Here is a 17,034-nt window from a genome sequence, read left to right as displayed (position 1 = left end):
TGGTCCAAACTTGACTTAACATTTCAAAGTAAGATGGAAAGGTACTCTTAGGCAGATATACCTTCTTGTCCATATTCCCTGTGTCAATTCATTTTCTAGAGCATCTATTACATTTTTAGTATCACTATGACCTGGAAATGGAAGAGATGATATTTAAATTATATAAAAGTAACCAAATCTAAAGGTAAATTTATAGGACCAAAAAAAATTATTATCTATATGGGGAGAATATACTGAAAGGCAGACATGTCCTGTGGTGGAGAAACTGAATTCTGTATAGAATTGAGTCAATGAACCACTTGGACCAAAATCAGATTGAATGAAATGTGTTAAGTAAATAGTCTTATGAGACGCCGTTCTACAGCGTATTTGCATGTGAACACCTATAGCATAATGAGGCTATAAAAGTAACCTAGACAATCTCCCTATAGTTCTCTTATACTTTATATTATAACAGCTCTTAAAATTTAAATAAAAGAGAGAATGTGAGACATGGAAACTGAAAATCCAATGAGGTGTATGTTAATTAATTGGCTACTACTGTGGAAAACTAGGGCTTAATCCCATGGGGGAAACTATGAGAAACTACATAAAATGCACCTCAGAATTAACTCTTCTTTTCAGAGGATAAAAAGGTTGGCTGAACTATACACCAACTCCTTTTCCTGTTTGTTCAGGAATGACGTGGGCGGCTTTAATTACCTTGAAATCTCACTACAGGCAGCCTTCTACAGCTCAGGAGAAAGGTATAAGTCAGCAAACCAAAGCAATTGATCTTTATATATTATATGAGACATACACACACACACACACGCATGCGTGTCTGTGTGTGTATATGTGCATATATATATATATACACATATATATGTGTGTATGTATATATATATATATATATATATATATATATGATATGGTACACAGACGAGGTGAGGGAACAGTCCACTATATCTGTGGTAAGTTGAGATGGTCCAAGATTTAGCATAATGTATTCAAGCATGAATCAAAAGTTGTATCATTTGATTCGCTTGTGTCCCATATTAAGTCCACTGGGTTGCTAACTCTTCTAGGTGGTACTATTTGCAACCTCTAACAATAAGATTTGTTCACAGTAGTTAAAAAAAATTATAGTTCTCATTTGCAGCTAGCAGAAGTCATAATTTCATGTCATCCCTTTCATCTACCCACTCTAGATTTCTTTCCCTCTTGGCCAATATTTCAGCTGTTTATCTGATGGGGCTCACCAGGCATTCATCTCTGGGGTATCTGAACCCTTGCTGCCCTTCAGCTTATCAGATTAGGTTTTAGCAATTGTCTATGTATTGCTGTCACTAGTCAAGAAAGTTCCAAGGGATGCCCAGTAAAACCCACAAGTTTTAAACCTATTCATCTCTATCTCTGTTATTCATCTCTATCTCTAACCAAAATGTCCATTAGTGTAGCAATTCCTTTCTTTACTTACTTGTTCACTGACATGAGGACTTTAAAATGACCAAGCAACAGGAATATTTTTATGTTCAGTGGAACATACCATCTTGTGACTAGGATCTCTAATCCAGGAGAGTCTAGGGTTACACAGGCACAAAGCTCAAATCCTAAAAAGTCATTGAGAATGAGAGCTAATCCTACTTTCACTCCTTGGTTTGGAGATCTATCTATTTTAGCTATCAGGCAAGTGTGCCATAGAAATGTTTTGGTCCAATGTATATACTCGTTCCTGGAAAACAGCAACCAAACCAAACAGCAAGCTGTCATCCTCAGACTCATTCTTTGATCCAAAATGGTTTCACACAGGACCTTATGTCAATAAATTAGATTTTTTTATAAACAATTACATAGTATTCTGGACTAAGTAATGTAGGAAGGAAGGTAAACCCTTTTCCAGAGCAGATGAATATCCCAGTAAGATAAAAACTTTGTCCCCTCCACAGTGAAAGGGTTAAGATATAATTAATGGGCTTCCAGGTGCCTGTCTAGATTCTTAAGAGACGTTACCATATCTGGGGCTAAGCATTTCTCTCTCTTCTTATGGTTCAGGAATTCAGGAGTAGCTAGATTAACCTTGGTGAGAGGGAGCCCATGCTGTTTAAGTTCCTTCCATCATGCTGCCATAGTTTCTTCATTAAATACAATACTTAAACTTCCCTTAACATCTACTAAAATCACAGAAAGAATAAAACCAAAAGTCATAATATTCTTTCTAAATGTTGCCCTTTAGTTTTAGCAATTTAAAAAAGACATGTAAATAATTGTCTTTCAAAATAAAATGCAATGAAATGAGATTTACTCAACTTTCATTTGAAAGATGATTTGTGAAAGCAAGTATATTTTCATCTTTTTCCTAAATATTTTAAATTAAGATTACTTTTTTTTTACTATAACCAAACTTTGCAAGAGAAACCAAAGATCTCCACTCAAGAAAAGATTTAAGTTTATGTGTATTTTAAAAAATCAATTACAAACCCAAATCAGAATTATTCTCTATGAAGTAATGAAGATTAGGGCTTTTCAGAATATCAGATCTGAAAGTCTCACCACACACCAAGGCTGTATATGCACATATCAGATATTGTACAATATTTTAAGCATAAGGTTTTAAAAAATGCTTATTATCAACTAGTATTATTTTCTGGAAGAGCGATTTATCATGTAGAAATTTTTTAAATATTTTTATCACAAAACATTGGAATTTGTCAAAGATATTACCTATGTATTTTTTTTTACCATTCTCTTTTGAAAATGTGAAATAAAATGATATTATTGAAATGGGGAGTTACTGTCATCTATAGACAGTGAAAATGCACATTGGAATTAAACGCATGGATACCAGATGAAGACATAGAGTATTCCCATTATTTCATTAAGAACTCTACTTATTTTCTATTTGATTTTTAAGATATTTATTTAGAACAATGTTGTTCTAAAAAATATTTGATTTTTTAAGATATTTATTTAGAACAATAAAACTGAGAGGAACGTACAGATTTCTCATATATCCTGTGCTTCCGCTCATGCATAACCTCCCCAACTGTCAACATTGCTCTCCAGAATGGTACACTTATTAACCAAGGATGAATCTCCATTAACATATCACAATCACACAAGGTCCATAGATTACTTTAGGATTATCTCTTGGTGTTGTACATTCTGAGTTTGGAATAAAAGTAAAATGACATATACCTATCACTGCATTATCCTACAAAATATTTTCATTGCCCTAAAAATCCTTTTTACTCTACCTATTCATCTCTCCCCATCCACTATCCTTGGTGACCACTAATCCTTTTATTGCCTCCATAGTGTAGATTCTTCCAGAACTTCATATAGTAGGAATCATACAGCGTGCTACTTTTCAGACTGACTTCTTACACTTACTACTATTAATTTAAGATTCCTCATGTCTTTTCATAACTTGATTGCAAGAGCCTCTTATTTTAAAATCTTGGTTACAAAACACCATATAGCTTCAGTCATTTACAAACTTGATAAAACAATGGAGAGGTGATGGAACCCAATTGTAAGTTACTGAAGCCAGGACTATGTTGATCTAGTCCATCATTAGAGATGGAGGAATTAACAATGCCTGACCAGGAAAGGTTATTTATATACATACATGTTAAAAGCACATATCTGAATTAAAGAATGTGATTGCCTCTGTTACACAGTTCAAAGTTGGTATGTTAATTAAGCAGAGGGACTCCATACTTGAACACAGAAATCTTTGGGTCTATGGGAAGCTTCTGCATCCTTTTTGCCCCCTCCCCAATAGTGCCTTCATCACCAGGGGGCCATCCCTACCCCATATTTAGTATACCCTGGTGCAAAGAACTACACATATTTTACTAAAACCTTTGCCGGGGTCTCAATATAAGTGGATCTTACGTTCCAAAAATGTATAGGTCTTCATTCCATGCTTTGCCATAGGTAGAAACCTGGGGGGTTAAACCTAGACATTTGACAAGATTTTTACAACTCCCTTATCCAGCTTCAGAGAATTGATAAAATTACAATTATATTTTCTGTAGCATGCTAGTCTATAAAGTGCTTTCCTATAAAGTACCACATTTCCTTCTCATGATACTCTTTATAGTTTGGCACAGAAAATAATATTATGTATAATTTTGAATGAAACTAAAGCTTTGGGAGCTAAATTCACATGCACAAGTTTGTACATTTATTAAGTGGCATAGTATTCTTACTTCAGGGCATATAGTCTACTACATTCTAAATTAAATAACTTGTCTATTTCACATTTATAAAAATGTAGAAAAGTTTTATATGGAGAAAAGTTCCTTGGATGGGAATAGGGTGTTTGGGTAGGAGGAAAAAGAACTATGACATTTTAAAAGAATATTTAATCTAAAGCAAACTGTTGCTATTTCTACCAGCAAGAGCTGCTCTTAGTTAAGGTAAATAAAGACAACATTTTACTTAGAGGAAGAACAAAAAGTATAGATTTTGGATTTCTCCATGGATAGAAGTTTGGAGCTTTCACAGTGATGACAGCTTGTCTTGGTAAAATGACACCTTTTGGCTAAGAAAATACACATCTATTTTCATGAAAAATTTAGCATAAAAATGTTGTATGTCTCCCCAAATTTGAAAGCTATTTTAAAAATTGAGAATACAACAGGAATAGTAAGGAATGATGGAAATAAAACCACTCAAATGTCTGATGGTAACAGGCTTGAATGCCTACACAGTCATTAACAAGTGTTCTTATGTGGCTTTTAGCAAATTGCTTCACCTCCAGGAGTACAAAATAAGTAGCCTTGATGAAATGACATACCTAACTTTCAACCAAGTCTTATATCCTATTATTTTAACATGTGGAAGATATTTATTAGGTTACTGAGAAAATGTAGTTTTAATGTTCTTATTTGTTTTCCATTATCATTGAAGAAAAGTATGTAATCAATCTTAAATGCTTTCAAGCTTAATGGACTTTAAGCCTGTCCTTCAGAAAATGTTAGATATCAAAGCATATGGGTATGAATTCCTTTCATATGAAAAAAATAAATTTAATTAGAAATAACTTGGAGATTATTATATTCCAAAAATTCACAATGGTGAAACTTGGGCATCTTCAGGACAATTCCTTAGAAGGGTACTCAGAATAAAGAAATTCATGATGATATTAGTAGTTTAAACTAGCAGAACTTATCTTCAGTGTGCTCCCATATTACCATAGACTCTTACGTAGGTACATATTCATCCTGAGTCAGTAAAAACTGGGTACTTGCCTTGATGGAACATAACAGGCGGTCATGGAGGAAAAGAGCTATCAGTGTAATTCCCACTGAGGCCATATACATTACAGCTTCTCTTGAAAAGCTTTTTATATTATTTTTCTCTGACTTCCTTAGCTGAATAGCTGTATTCGTAAAATCATAAGAATTCTAGAGGTGGTAAAGTTGTACATGAATCTTTTTATCAGCTTTATTTCATTATAATTAGTAATAGCGTGAATTTCCATTAACAGATGAATAGATAATTTGTGGTATATTCCCCCAGTGACATACTACTGAGGAAAGAAAAAGAAATGAACTACTGATACACTCAAATAATTATACTGAATTAAATGGACCCAGACCATAAAAAAAGTACATAACATATATACCATTTATATAAAAATATCAAATGTAAGCTAGCCTATAATTACAGAAGCCAGATCAGTGATTGCTTGGGTGTGGGAGCTAGAACAGAAGAGAGGAATTACAGAGACACAGGAAAAAATTGGGGGAGTAATGAACATGCTTATTATCTTAGTTTTGGTGATGATTTCGTGGACATATATAAATGTCAAAATTTATCATAGTTTAGGGGGCACCTGGGTGGCTCAGTCTGTTAAGCATCTGCCTTCCACTCAGGTCATGACCCAGAGTCCTGGGATCATGTCAAGTATCAGGTTTCTTGGTCAGTGGGGAGCAAGAAACCCACTTGTGCTCCTCTCCCCACTTGTGCTCTTTCTCTGTCTCTCAAATAAATAAATAAATAAAATCTTTAATTAAAAAAAAAAAAAAGGAACTTACCAAGTTTATATTATAAATATGTGCAGTTTACTGTATGTTATAATGCCTCAAAAAAAGACTTTTTAAAAAAAAAGCTGTACTAGAGTACAACAATACAAATTAATTCCCAACTATGTGTATGTCATCACAGTTAAGATTATATATAGGGTTCACCTTTTCAGAAGAAAAAATTAAGGAAGAATTCTAACTTATAGCATATACTATATCGTGCATATATTTTGCACGGCAAGTTCAAGGTTTTAAATACACTGCTGAATTTAACTCCTAAATACAAACCAAAGAACTATGTGATTTTCATTTTAGGATTTGAACTTACTTTCATTGTTTGAGGTATGTCGTTAAAATTGATTTTAATTGGTGCTATTGCATAAAGATTTCAATGCTACCATGTTCCATCTGGGAGGATTTAAGAGGCCCTCAGGGAGCAAGCTGGGTGTTTGTGCTCAACCTTGCCTGCTACAGAGGCTCATACCTTACACTTCAATTTTTATTCTTGTTATTGCTTTGTGAAGAAACCTTCACTTTCATCTCAGTCTCAGTAACTAGTGTCTTACTTTTGTGTTCCATGATAAAAGTACTGCCTTCTTTTACTACAAAGCTTCTTGCTGGAGATCAGACTATCTGATACTCTTATAAGAGGCTGGCTCCCTTTCTCTAAACCACCTCACACTAACCAACTATCTTTCCCCCCAAAATTATTGAGGCATAATTGACAAATAAGATTACATAACTCTAAGGTGTATAACATGATCATCTGATATAATGAACTGGTTTTCACAATAAAGTTAGTTAATGCATTCATCACCTCACATAGTTAACTGTGTATGTGTCTGTGTATGTGTGGTGAAAACATTTAATTTATTCTTTGAGCAAGTTTCAAATGTACAATATTTTTAACTATAGCCATGCAGTACATTAGATCCTCAGAACTTATTCATCTTTTTTTTACAGTGCTGTATTCTCTTTATTGAAAATAATCCACATATAAGTGCACCCAAACAGTTCAAGCATGTGTTGGTCAAGGGTCAGCTATATTTCTCTGAAACAGTGGTATAAAGGAGAGAAGCATGATCTTTCCCTCCCTATCTTGAAAGTTTGTATCCTTTGGCCAACATCTTCCCCCTTTACCCCTCTCCACAGCCCCTGGCAACCAACTCTTGGGTGTTTCCATGTGTTAGCTATTGTAAAAAATGCCACAGTGAACTTGTGGGTTCATTGTGCGGGTATCTCTTTGATATAGCAATATCATTTCCTTCAGAAATATACCCAGAAGTGGGAGTACTAGATCATATGCTAACCAACCACTTAATTTTAAAGTCCCATACATGCTTTTAACTTTAAAGTCCCATACATGCTTTTAACTTCTGTAGGACCCTGCCTAGTTTTTGTCATTATTATCTTCTGCCAAGCTTTCTGGTCTCAGGATCTGTTCTGTCACAGTGATGACTGAGCCATGAATTTGAAACATAGGCAACATAAATAATAATGTAATATATTTTCCTACTTATGAAGCAGAAATTTCTAATAAGATTCTACAGCATTGTGTGAAAAGGACAACATATCATTTGCCAGGCATTGCCTTAATCCCAGAATAAATAACTTAAAAATATCCCTACTTCTAATATTGATTCATTAACATGCTCCCAGAGTATCCCAGGGAGTTCAAGTAAGGATTTTAAGAGAGCAAATTTAAAAGCAGTGATGTTCTTTTTTCTGATTTATTGTTACTGATATCATATATTCCACTTCTCTTCAACTTCTTCAGAATATTCCAATAAAATGAAATTATTTGCCTATAATTCTCCTGAAAGATATGGCCTAACCCTGAGGATAACCCAACTAGGAAAATTATTAAAAATTATAGGGAAATCTTACTGAACTATATGGTGACAAACATACATACTAGCAAGTTCCAAAGTTCCTTGTCTTCTCACTCCTCCTACATAACTTTGTCATTCTTTACTGGGAAGCCTAAATCCATTAAGTATGAGTTTCTTTGACTTCCTGCTTCTCCCCTTCAAGGTTCATTTAGTCTCTTTCTTTACATGTTTATTATTTTTTGCAGTGTTCATATATATTTGATTCTAGTCCTTCACTTATCAACCACAATTCTGTTAAAATTTTCTTTTAATTTCTACTTTTCACTCATTTCTTTCTTAACTTTTAGCTATGAGGGCATTGAAATCCCATTTGACCTAATTTGAACGTACTAGAGCAACATTAGTGAGTTGAGTGGTGTTATAAACATTTACTTATAATTTCAAAGATGTTGGTATAAGGCACCAAAAGACCCAGGTATCTAGGATTTAGTGAACCCAATTCTCAACATGGGACTTGAAACTGAAAATAATGTAACTTGGATATCTGAAAATTCATATGATTCCCTGAGGGGACAGAAAATATCAGTTAGATTGGAAAAGCCTGAATTCCTCTACTCCCCTTACAGCTTGAGCATTTGAATAGTGGGTGTATTAGTACATTAGTGGGATGGACAGAACACAAACCTGTCCACTGTCCTGTCCCTAACTAAGGTACATCATTGGAATTATCTGACCAAAAAATGGGGAAAATTGATAGAGGAATGGAATTAATATCAAGCACTCACATGGAAGGGAGGAAAATTGCCACATGGAGTGAATATAAGAAAACTGTAAGTGAGTATAAGATGTGTATTCAGTAAAATAAAATAATCTATGAAATGCAGGTTGCCTTTGTAACAGACTACTAACACCTAAGTGTTATAAAATCACTTGCAGGTCAGCTGAAGGAATCAGAAACAATCTGTTAATCTTCTCCTACCTCCTCACCAGAAGTATTGCCTGAATTAAGCACTTAATACCAGGCATTAAAAATGGAAAAGAAGCCATGTATTAGGTGTATCTGTAGAGATGGTAACATTAATTACTAAAATCTAGAGTGCTTACTATATGGTTGGCACTGTTTGAAAAGTTTTCAACAAATTAACTCAATGAACTCAATCTATCTTGTGAGTAGATGCCATTGACTCCAGGTCAAGATAAGGAAACTGTGAGATGGAGAAATTAAGTAGATTGCCCATATTTCCACAGTTAGCAAACAGAAGATTTTGAATTTGGTCATCGATCATATGCCCTTGAATGTGAGCACATCACCACTGCCCATGACCCTGCTGTTCTCAGACCTCACTTCTGGGCAGAGTCTTCTGCACGTACAGGTACTCCCTGTGTTGAAATTACTATGGCTGACTATAGCTATAGTGTTAGGGGCTCTTCTTGCTCCATGATCTGACTGTTTTAGGTCCCTGCCAATGCACATAATGAGGGATAATTAACTTGTCCACATCAGAACAGGGCAAGCTTCTTGTTTCACTGTCTTTCCTAAAGATACTATATCAGAAATGGGAGACTTGTCTACGGCCATACCACCCTGAACGCGCCCGATCTCGTCTGATCTCGGAAGCTAAGCAGGGTCGGGCCTGATTAGTACTTGGATGGGAGAAATGGGAGACTTATCTCTCATTAGTTATTTTTCTTTAAAGATGTAGAAATTAGTTTTTTAATTAATTGCTATATCTTGTTTAGAGTGAAAATCATTAATAAAAATTTAAGATTCCAACAAATATTATCTTTAGTCCACTGAGAAGTTTTTCTCTAAATGACATTTTAAAAACCTTAAGTTCTTAACCAAATTGTGCAGTAAAATAGGTATTGCTAATTCCTTGAAAATATGCATCCTCACAAATATTGTTCTTGGTGAAATAACAAATACATTAACATGATTAGGTAGCTAATCATTATTTAAAATTTATTAAGAAAGCCATTATTTAATTTTTAAATATATCTTCCATATTAAAATATGAACATGTATTAACATATCTTCCATCCGAACTGAATGACAACCATCAAAAGCATCATCCAATAAATATAGCAGATATGTGATTAAACATATCTCAGAGTAATCACATAAGTATCCACAATTACATAAAGTAAAATAAGAAAGGAAGTCTTGAGTCTTTTAGGTCATTCTCCTGACTCTAATATTTTCCAACCTTATATAATCAAATCACAAATTAAATACCTTTAGTGAAATCTCATTTTAAAAATTGCTTTTCTGTATAATTATGCATGTTTAATTGCTATTATCTCTAGAAGATATTTTCTGTGTTGTAAGTAGATCAAATATATAACAAGTTTCCATCTTAGCTTCAAATTAGTTTTGAAAGAGGGAAATTAAAAATCAGTTTTTCTTAGTGAAATTAAAATGAAAAACAACAATTAATAAATTATCTCTAATTCATAATAAAATTATTTGTGCTATTTCATTAAAAAGAAGTTGGAGGAATATTAATTATAATTATTCAACTTTTGCAATTTAGAACATGAAATATTTTCATGGTTTACTGAATACTACACTATCAACATGTGAGGGGTATATTTGTTCATATTTTAAATGAATTTTTAAAAGTTAATTTCTCTCATTAAAACAGAACTTTTAAAACTCATATATATCTTTAGGTTGACCTAGGTGAAATTGCTAATATTTAACATTTTATGACACATAGAATATCACTTTCATATGATTCAACCTAACATGTTTATAACTAAACTGTTATTTACGCCATTATTTTAAAACTGGCTAATTTCATGATTCTTTCTTATACTCTTATTCTCTCTTCTGTTACATTTTCTACTTTCCCTTTGGTGTTTATACTCCTCTTATTATTAATTATCTTAATAAAAGAGTTCTTCATGTAATAGCACTTAACATGTATTAATTTATTTAAGATTCAATACATTTCTCTAGTTAGGAATTATTATTGTTGGGGTCAATTCCACATTAAAACATGTTAACCTCCTAGGGCCTGCCTGGGCCTACTTAGCCATAGTGACTACATGTTGCCTAGGTAGACATTTTGTTCTTTAATAAATGCCTCAACAGTTATTGATATCAGTTCCAGGTAACTGTTACTAAAACAAGGCCATTTTGTTTACATCGGTTCCAGGTAACTATTACTAAAACACATACCTAAAACAAGGCCATTTTGTTGTTTAATAAACGCCTCAACAGTTACTAGTATCAGTTCCAGGTAACCGTTACTAAAACAAACAGGTAGGAGACATTCAATCAGCCAAAGCCATATATGCAGATGTCCGCAATTGTGCCCTATAAAAACCAGCCTGTAAGGCCAAGGGGCGTCGCTCTCTTCGGAGGTGGCCCTGGCCGGTCAGTCTGACTTCTAATGCTTGGCATAGAATAAAGCTTTACATAACTTTTACTTTGTTTCAGCCTCATTTCCCTGGCCGGTCAGTCTGACTTCTAATGCTTGGCATAGAATAAAGCTTTACATAACTTTTACTTTGTTTCAGCCTCATTTCCCTGGCCAGTCAGTCTAACTTCTAATGCTTGGCATAGAATAAGGCTTTGCATAACTTTGTCTCAGTCTCTTCCTTTGATAATGGACCCAATATTATTTCCATTTAACATATGTGAAAACTGAGATAAAGAGGGATAAAATACCTCCCTGACTTGCAGGTATTAAATTGTAGAGGTATGATAAGAAGAGATCAGTGAGCTAGAAGACAGGATAATGGAAAGCACTCAAGCTAAAGAGTAAATAGAAAAAAATAATAATAAAAATTTGAATAGATTAAGGGAACTCAGCAACACCAATAAGTGTAATAACATTGGAACTATAGGGATCCCAGAAAGAGAAGAGAGAGAAATGGGGCAGAAAATCTTACCTAATGAAAACTTACCTAATTTGGGGAAGGAAACAGAAATCTAGATCCAAGAGACACAAAAAGCCTCCATTAAAAAAAAAAAAATGAGGTCCACATAAAGACACATAATTAAAATGACAAAAGTAGGGATAAAGAGAGAATTTTAAAAGCAGCAAGAGAAAAGAAAACAGCTACATACAAGGGAAACCCCATAAGGCTATTAGCTGATTTTTCAGTAGAAACGTAGCAGGCTTGAAGAAAGTGGCGTGATATATTCCAAGTGATGAAAGGAAAATACCTGCCACCAAGAATACGGTAACCAGCAAATGTATAATTGAGAATGGAGAAACAAAGAGCTTCCCAAAAGACAAAGTTAAAGGAATTGATCACCACTAAACCAGCCCTATAAGAAAGGAAAAAGTAGAAAGGAAAGACCATAAGCAGGAGTAAGAAATGCAGGAAAGGAAAAAATTTCATGGGTACATAAAAACATAATACAAGTAGTATTAATCGCTTATAAAACCAGTATGGAGGTTAAAGCACAAAAGCAATAAAATAAAGTATATCTATAAAAATAGTCAAAGGAGAGGCACCTGCGTGACTCAGTGGGTTAAAGCCTCTGCCTTCAGGTTAGGTCGTGATCCCAGTGTCCTGGGATCAAGCCCTACATTGGGCACTCTGCTCAGCAGGGAACCTGCTTCCCTTCTTCTTTCTGCCTGCCTCTCTGCCTACTTGTGGTCTCTGTTTGTCAAATAAATAAATAAAATCTTAAAAAAAATAGTCAAAGGAGGCACAAAATAAAAACACAAAAATTATGACAGCATATATCTTAAATATGTCAAGGAGAGGGAGTGAAAATTTAGTGCACTTATAATGGGTTCAAACTTAAACAACAATCAACTTAATATAGATTGCTATATATTTAATATGATATATATAAACCTAATGATAATCAAAAATCAAAAAATTATAATATATATGTAAAAAATAAAGAGAACAGAATCCAAGGATATCACTGAAGAAAGTCATCAAGACACAAAAGAAGACAGAATAAGAAGAAAGGAACAGAGAACTACAAAACTATAAAACAAGTAACAGAATAGCAATAAGTACATACCTATCCATAATTACTTTGAACATAAATAGACTACAAACTTCAATCAAAAGACACATGGTGACTGATTAGATTAAAAAAAAAAAAAGACCAAGAACCATCTATATGCTGCCTATAAATGACTCATTTCAGACCAAAGACACGGGCAGTTTGAAAGTTAAGGGATAGAAAAACTTTTATCATGTAAAGGGAAGTGAAAAGAAAGCTAGGATAGCAAAACTTATATTGGACAAAAGAGACTTTAAAATGAAGGCTATAATAAGAGGAAACAAGGATACAACAGAGACATAAAGGGAAAATCCAAGAAGAAGATAAAACAATTACAAATATTTATGCATCCAACATGGGGGCACCCAAATACACAAAGCAGCTAAAAACAAACATAAAGGAAGAAATCAAATGTTATGTAATAATCGTAGGGGATCTTAATACCCCACTTATATCAATTATCCAAACAGAAAATAAATTAATGCCCCACTTATATCAATCATACAAACAGAAAATCAACAAAGAAAGAGTGGCTTTGACTGACACACTGGAACAGATGAATCAAATAGATACACTCAAACCACCCCATGCTAAAATAGCAAATACATATTCTTTTCAAGTATACATGGAACGTTAACTAGAAGAGATCACATGTTTGGTCACAAAACAAGTTTCAACAAATTCAAAAAGACTGAGGTCATATTGTGCATCTTTTTCAACCACAATACTATGAAAATAGAAATCAACCACAAGAAAAAGTCTGGAATAAACACAAATATATGAAGAATAAATAACATGCTACTAGGCAATAAATGGATCAACCAAGAAATCAAAGAGGAAATTAAAAAAATATATGGACACAAATGAAAATGAAAACACAGTGGTCCAAAATCTTTGGGATGCAGCAAAAGCTGTTCTAAGAGGGAATAGTATAGCAATACCAGGCTTACTGCAAGTAGCCTCAAATAGCAAGAAAAATGTCAAATAAACGACCTAACCTTATACCTAAAAAAACTGGTAAAAGAAAAGAAAACAAAACCCAAAACCATTTGAAGAAAAGAAGTAATAAGGATTAGAATGGAAATAAATGAAATAGAAACTAAAATGACAAAAACAAAAACCAACCAACCAACCAAACAAACAAACAAAAAAAACCCAGTAGAACAAATCAATGAAACCTAGATCTGGTTCTTTGAAAAAAATCAAAATTGATAAATCTTCAGCCAGATTCATTAAGAGAGGGAGGAAGATAGAAGGAAAAAAGAGAGAGGGAGAGAAGACTCCAATAAATTCAGAAATAAAAAAGGAGAAATAACTACCAACACAACAGAAATAGAAACAATTATAAGATTATAATGAGAATTGTTATGAAAATATTATGAAAATATTATAAGAGATTATAAGATTATGAGAATATTTTGAAAATTACATGCCAATAAATTAGACAACTTAAAAGAAACAGATATATTCCTAAAAACATATAACCTTCCAAAACTGAATCAGAAAAAAAGCAAAAATTTGAACAGACCAATTACTATCAATGAAATTGAAGCAGTGATCAAAAGCTCAACAAACAAAAGAGCAGAACCAAATGGTTTCACCGGTGAATTCTACCAAACATTTAAAGAAGGGTTAATACCTCCTCTTCTCAAATTATTCCAAAAATAGAAGAAGAAGGAAAGCTTTCAAATTCATAGTATGAGGCCAGCATTACTCCCATACCAAAACCAGAAAAAGACACAATAAAAAAAGAAAACTATAAGCTAATATCTCTGCTGAACATGACACAATAATACTCAACAAAATACTAGCAAACCAAATCGAACAATATATTTAAAAAATCACTCACCACAGTCAAGTGGGATTTATTCCTGTGATGAAAGCATGGTTCAGCACTCACAAATTAATCAATGTGATACATCAACAAGAGAATGGGTGAAAAACATGATCATTTCAATAAATGCAGAAAAAATATTTGACAAAGTACAATATCCACTCATGATAAAACAACCCTCAATGAAGTTTTTTTAAGAGAAAAATAGGTTAGATATATAATACCTCAACATAATAAAGATCACATATGAAAAACCCACATTAATATCATACTCAATGGTGAAAAACTGAGAGCTTCCCCCCACGAGATCAGGAATAAGAAATGAAGTCCGCTTTCACCACTTTTATTCAAAATAGTACTGAAAGTCTTAGCAAAAGCAATCAGACAAGAAAATGAAATAAAGTGCATCCAAATTGGTAAGGAAAAGGTAAAACTTTCATTATTTGTGGATCACATGACACTACATATAGAAAAACCAAAAGACTCCACCAAAAAACTACTAGAACTGATAAATGAATTTGGTAAAGTTACAGGATACAAAATCAATATAGAGAAGTCCATTGCATTTCTATATACTAATAATAAGGTAGCAAAAAGAAAAATTAAGAAAACAATCCCACTTACAATTGCACCAAAGGCAATAAAATACTTAGGAATAAACTCAACCAAGGAAGTAAAATACCTATATTCGAAAAACTATGAGACACTGATGAAAGAAATTGAAGGTGACACAAACAAATGGAAAAATATCCCATTCTCATGAGTGAGAGAACAAATATTGTTAAAACATTTATAAGACCCAAAGCAATCTACAAAGTTAATGCAATTCCTATCAAAATACCAACAGCACTAGAATATATAATCAAAAATTTGTGGAACCACAAAAGGTCCCAAAGAGCCAAAGCAATCTTGAAAAAGAAGAACAAGGGGACGCCTGGGTGGCTCAGTGGGTTAAAGCCTCTGCCTTCAGCTCAGGTCATGATCCCAGGGTCCTGGGATCGAGCCCCACATCGGGCTCTCTGCTCAGCAGGGAGACTGCTTCCTCCTCTCTCTCTCTCTGCCTGTCTCTCTGCCTACTTGTGATCTCTTTCTCTGTGAAATAAATAAAATCTTAAAAAAAAGAAAAAGAAAAAGAAGAACAAAACTGGAGTTATCACAATCCCAGAATTCAAGATATTCTTACTGCAAAGGTATAGTAATCAAAACAATGTGGTAGTGGTTAAAAAAAAAATAGACACATAGATCAATAGAACAGAGTAGAAAACCCAGAAATAAACCCACAGCTGTGTGGTCAGTTCATTTATGACAAAGGAAGCAAGACTATGCAATGGGAAAACGTCTCTTCAGCAAATGGTATAGGGAAAACTGGACACCTACATGTAAGAGAATGAAACTGGACCACTATACACAACACAGAAAAATAAACTCAAAATGGACTAAAGACCAAAATGTGAGACCTGAAACTATAAATATCTTAGAAGAGAGCACAGGCAGTAGTATCTCTGACATCTGCTTTAGCAACATTTTTCTAGATATGTTTCCTAAGATAAGGGAAATAAAAGCACAAATAAACTATTAGGACTGTTATCAATAAAAAAAAAAGATTTGCACAGCAAAGGAAACAATCAACAACAACAACAACAACAAACCTACTGAATGGGAGAAGATATTTGCAATTGATACATCTGATAAGGTCTTAATGTTTAAAATATATAAAGCCCAAAACCCATAAAACAAATACTCCAATTAAAAAGTGGGCAGAAGACATGAACAGACATTTCTCCAACAAAGACATACAGATGGCCAACAAATACATGAAAAGATGCTCAACATCATTTAAGCATCAGGAAAATGCAAGTCAAAACCACAATGAAATATCACCTCATCCCTGTCGGAATAACTAATATTAAAAAGACAAGAAACAACAAGTGTAGGCGAGGGTGTGGAGAAAAAGGAACCCTCAGGCACTGTTGATGGGAATGCAGACTGGTAAAGCTACTGTGGAAAACAGTATAGAGGTTTCTCAAAAAATTAAAAATAGATTTGCTGAATAAGCCAGAACTTCCTCTTTTGGGTATTTACTCAAAGAAAACGAAAACACTAATTTGAAAAGATATGTGTACCCCTATATTTATTATGGCATTACTTGCAAAAGCCAAGATGTGGAATAGTAACTCAAGCATCCACTGATAAATTAATGGATAAAAAAGAAATGATACACAGAGAGAAAGAGAGGGAGAGAGATCTCATTGAGATCTTTTCATTTGGGTCAACATGGATGTACTATATGTTAGCTAATTGAACATTTATACACTTTATAGGGTATAATTTTAAGTGAAATAAGGCAGTCAGAGAAAGACAAATACCATA

Source organism: Mustela putorius, unplaced genomic scaffold, assembly GCF_011764305.1.
Source record: "Mustela putorius furo isolate JIRA1106 unplaced genomic scaffold, ASM1176430v1.1 tig00003988_pilon_pilon_pilon, whole genome shotgun sequence".
Classification (NCBI taxonomy): Eukaryota; Metazoa; Chordata; class Mammalia; order Carnivora; family Mustelidae; genus Mustela; species Mustela putorius.
Note: the sequence above shows the minus strand (reverse complement) of the source record.